This window comes from Xiphophorus maculatus, chromosome 1, assembly GCF_002775205.1.
Source record: "Xiphophorus maculatus strain JP 163 A chromosome 1, X_maculatus-5.0-male, whole genome shotgun sequence".
Lineage (NCBI taxonomy): Eukaryota > Metazoa > Chordata > Actinopteri > Cyprinodontiformes > Poeciliidae > Xiphophorus > Xiphophorus maculatus.
Genome location: NC_036443.1, coordinates 31509368 through 31514748, shown reverse-complemented (window position 1 = coordinate 31514748; position 5381 = coordinate 31509368). Strand labels below are relative to the sequence as shown.

Genomic DNA, 5381 nt, shown 5'->3' with positions numbered 1-5381 from the left:
GTTCCTAGTTCAGTTGGATCAGCCACTGCAGAACTCTGCTCTCCAGATCTTCAAATGTGTTTCTGAGTGTGAATGTCTGAATGTTTCGTATTATTCAAAATAGTAGTTTTCAAAATTACATTTCAGCAGAAGAATAACTAAAGGTATTTCTATAGATTGTCATCACTTCCTGTAAATCAGGAACCTAAATAGTTTCCTGTTCACAGTAAAGGTTGGTATCTTTAGTTCCAACCACAGGAAGTCTCTACTGTTCTCACTGCTTCTTGTTTCTCAGCCTTCAGCTGTTGACAGACTCCAGTCATCAACCCAAGATGAAGAACTGGTTGGCAAGTTTTCCTCTGAAGAAACTCAGCGTCTTTGCTGTCCTCATCGTGGCTTTTGTCTACAATGTCCTGTATGAGGGGGACGTGCCGTCTGCAGAAATGTTGGGCTTGACTGGCTTTGAATTTGGTTTTTCCATGTTTCATTATTTTGGCCTTGATGATATGGATCGACGAGACCTGCTTTAAAATATGTAGACTAAAATGTTCCTGTGGAATGAAAGGTCAGAGCGATCAGCATCGGAACGAACAGCAACGGAACGATCAGCAACGGAACGATCAGCAACGGAACGATCAGCAACGGAACGAACAGCAACGGAACGAACAGCAACGGAACGAACAGCAACAGAACGATCAGCAACAGAACGATCAGCAACGAATCAGAGTACCAAAATGTTTATTTTGGGAACTACTCTTGAGTTCGTTTGGCAAAGCCTGTCTCGTCAGCCTGCTTTGGTTTCTGTCGGTGTTGATCGATGGAGATTGGTTTGTCTGTTGTTGGAATGACGGTTCTGAGCAACAGTCACATTTAGCCTGCAAAGAAAAAAACAACATCGCAGCCGAGGAAAAGGTGATCATCACACAACTGAAAAATAGATCCAGGGTAAGTGATTTATTTAAATGAATTTTCAGCACTGTGTTGTTGTGAATTAAAAAATCTTACTGTATCCAATAAACCTTCTTTCCTTTCAGTAGGCAGGCTTTGGTGGAGTCATCGGGGTCCTTGTGTTACTATTGTTGATGAAAGTATTTCATAGGAAGAAATGCTGCAGCAACTTCTGTGGCAACTGCTGCAATTGTGACAGAACGAGGATCTATTACAAGATGGTTCTGGAAAATGAATTAAGAGAAGCTGCAAAGCGAGATCTGACTGAAAGAATCCGAAACAAAATACAGCAGGACAAATGGGAGGAATGTTCTGAGGCTGCTGCAGACCAAAGATTGCCCAAAAAACAGAGCAGCAACAGGATCGTCAACAAGGGCAGCAACTTGGCCCACGAACAGAGCAGCAACTAGACCAACAACCAGAGCAGCAACGAGATCAGCAACTGGAGCAGCAACTAGACCAGCAACTGGAGCAGCAACTAGACCAACAACCAGAGCAGCAGCAGCAACAAGACCAGCAACTGGAGCAGCAACGAGACCAGCAACTGGAGTAACAACTGCAGCAGCAACTAGAACAATATTGTGGTTCATGTTGTTCAACTTAAGCCACCATATTAAAACAATTTGTTTCCTTGGATTCCAGTTTCTGTATTTATGGGAGAAAAAATATGGAATAAAGAACCCTCCATGTTATCAGAACCAACAGACGTTAGCCTTCACATGTTAGCTTTCAGATGTTAGTCTTCAGATGTTAGCCTTCAGATGTTAGCCTTCAGATGTTAGTCTTCAGACATTAGCTTTCAGACGTTAGCCTTCAGACATTAGCTTTCAGACGTTAGCCTTCACACGTTAGCCTTCAGACGTTAGCTTTCAGACGTTAGCTTTCAGACGTTAGCCTTCAGACATTAGCATTCAGACATTAGCTTTCAGATGTTAGCCTTCACACGTTAGCCTTCAGACGTTAGCTTTCAGATGTTAGCTTTCAGATGTTAGCCTTCAGATGTTAGCTTTCAGATGTTAGCCTTCACATGTTAGCTTTCAGATGTTAGCCTTCAGATGTTAGCCTTCAGACGTTAGCTTTCAGACGTTAGCTTTCAGACGTTAGCCTTCAGACATTAGCTTTCAGACATTAGCTTTCAGACTTCAGACATTAGCCTTCTGTTAGCCTAAACAGATGTAGATATTTTCTACTCTGATCTTCAGAGTAGAAAATATCTGTAGCATCTGGAAATAAAGTCTACGGTTTCCAACACTGATCACTGTAAGGCTTTAATCTGGACAAAAACATTTCCCTAACAAGAACCATGTTGCAAAGTCTGGAAGGTTTGAAGATCAGTGATCTCTAAGAAATAAAACGTGTGTAGGTAGATTATAATCTCTGAACTATTCCTGGTTTCTTAGTCCAAGTTTAGCCTGATGAGACGACAGATCAGGAATATTCTGATGTACAAAGCTGCACTGGGTCAACTTTAATCTTGTTTGTTCACTTCCTAAATATTTCTAAACTCTGAGTTGTGGTTTTATTCTCAGTGTCTCTCTAAAGTAACCTGATTATTTTCTGAACTTGGTAAAACTTTGTTCTGTTATTTTGTTCCTTGGTCCCAGAATAATCTCTAATGGTCATTAAAGTTTAAGGTTTTAGTCGCTGTGGGACAGTTTGAAGATCTTTTAAAGATTTCTGTAACTGAAGAGGAAAGCTGGTAATCTCAAGCTGGACCATGAATCTGTTTTATTTCTTACTTGTATAAAAGACATAATGGTTTATAACAATTCAGATCTGTAAACCATTTACAGAAAATTACAAATAAAAAAAATGGACAGAACTGTTTGATACATTTCTGTATTTTATTGTAAAAATATTGTAGTCATGTGGCTGCCATAATTTTACTGTAGTAAATACAGCCGCAGTGTACAAGATGCTAAGGTATAATACCGTCAGTTAAACTCTTGGAAAGTTACTATAAAAACAACAGATATGCTGTAAACATAATTTGTCTACATCTGTGAAAAACACAGCAGGAAGCTTTAATTTCTCGTATTATAAATTCTGCAGCTGCTCTCCAACTAAATGCAGTCCTTTACTTCCTAATGATAGCAATCTTGATATTGAAGCTCTTATTTTTAATTTTAACAACACATGCTCTAAATATTATAGTTCCCTTGAAAATTATAAAAACTACAAAAAATAAGTTATCAGAGCCGTGGCTTAATGAAACCACCGGTTCACTCAGACGGGAATGCAGGCTGCTGAGAGGAGGTGGAAAAAAGAAAATTTGAAATCATCAGAATAATGTTAAATTAGCAAAATCTAAATATTTGATTCATCTTGTAGCTTCAAATGGCCACTAAAATGGCTCAAGTCCGTTTTAGTGTCCTGGACAGGATTGTTAGTTCCTCCACTGTATCCGGCATTTTAGCTTCTGCTGAACTTTGAGGCTTTTTCTAAGTTTTTCACTGAAACGACTGAAACTCTTAGAGGCTCAGATACCGTTAGATTTAGATTCCCAAGAAATGACACAATGCAGTTACTGTGCAGCATTTTCAGCCAGTTTCACTAGATGAACTGACCTCAGTTATTAAACATCTACGGCCATCAAACTGCCTTCCTACCGTCTGATAAAAGACATTTCTGTCATCTCTGGTTCTTACATGTTGTAATGGATACACTATTTAAAATAAATTAAGAGTTTTCTAAATTAAGTATGACAGATTGTTTATGGATGTTTGTCTGTTTTGATTAGTATTTTTTTTTTGTTTGATTTAATGGTATTTACACTTTGTAATGTTTTGGGTTTTGTTGTTGTACCTCCTGGGCTGCCGTAACTAATGAGGGCGGGCCCTTTAAAAGCTGGTAGTATCTCATGCCAATCAACGACTTGAACTGTCAAGCTGAGTAGCCTGCAGAAATCAAGTGTTCCCCAGTGAAAGCAGCGAGGTACGTTTTGTTTTGTTGTTTGTATTGTAAGTTTATGTTTGTATTTTAATATTTGTATATGTTTTAGTTAGTGATGGTGAGATGAAGCCTCATGAGGCATTGAACCACTTGAGCCAACTGGTTCGAGAAAGGGTTCATTTCTTGAAGCTTCATGTGCACACGAAACCACCTACTGGCCAGGTGTATAATTACAGCCAGCTGTATCTTAACACGTGTGATGCATTGAATTTTTGTCTATTATGGCTCTTGGGAATGACGTCACAAAAGGTGTAGGACGAAATCATTTGTCTACATAAATTATGTATACACATATGTGTATAATAAAATATTGTTTGAATGTATCCTCTGTGTGTAATTATTCCTAAAATAGTAGTGTCATGTGATATGGCATGTTGTGTAATAATGTTTTTCTGTGACTCTAGAAAAATGGTCTGGGCTTAATCAGGCAGAGGACAGTGAAAGTCCCTGTGGAACTAGGGAGGGGTAGTGAACAGGCTAATGCTTGTGTAACTTGGATGATTTCATGCATTTTTATTAAGAAACAACAATTTCTCCACAGTTTTTGGTTTCAAACGATTTCTCTTTTTTGACACTACATGGATGAGGTGTTATTATTGTACCCCAACTCCTTGGAGCACAATAAACACCTCACCTTTACAGAAAATAAGAAACAGTGAAAAATACAGTTCCTCATAAGCAAACGTAATGCATCTGCAAATGTTCAGTTCACCTTACCTTGTTAGGGCTTATCAAATCGAAATCGAAAGAGGAGGGGAAATCCTCCTCTTTCTCGCCGGCTCCATCCTTCTCCTATCCTGTCCTCGTGCTCCTAAATCTCCTATCTATCTATCTATCTATCTATCTATCTATCTATCTATCTATCTATCTATCTATCTATCTATCTACTAAACTCTCCAAACACCAAACTAACTGTCTCAAACTAAATAACCACTATCCAAACTCTGCTATCCAAACTATCAAAACTCTATCCACTCTCTCAACTGACCCAACTCGCCTACAACAACCCACATATTGAATGGATCCTGTGGGGTTTCTAAAGCTGTCAAACCCCGCGCCAACATCTGAGCCACTTCCCGAAGCAGTCACGTGGTACAGCCAGGCAGCGAGGCTTCGGACGTCATCGTTTTCGGCTCCTCCCCTAAATGAAGCAAGCCTCGATACGCGCTTTACGGAAACGCCCCCTCCATTACTCGACACACGCCTCGAAGCCTCGGCACATCACGTAACATCACTAGTTTTAGTTTTCACGGTGACTGGGGTGACGAATCACCCGAAGAAAAAAAATAAATAAAAACGCTAAATTCACCCGTCGAGACTGGCTGGTTAATTCAACTGCTGGGGAGCTGCTACATGTTAATGTGATAAATGCCTCACTGCAGTCAGGTTGTGTCCCATCAATACTTAAACATGCTGCAGTTAAACTTCTTAAAAAATCAATCTAGACTCAAGTGTATTAGAAAATTTTAGGCCCATTTCTAAACTCCCATTTTTATCCAAGG

The 5381-nt window shown here is 39.4% G+C and overlaps 1 pseudogene; it reads left to right on the top strand.

Moving 5' to 3' along the window:
• The first annotated feature begins 271 nt into the window (after positions 1-271).
• LOC111609751 lies at positions 272-2658 on the top strand (annotated as a pseudogene).
• Positions 2659-5381: the final 2723 nt, after the last annotated feature.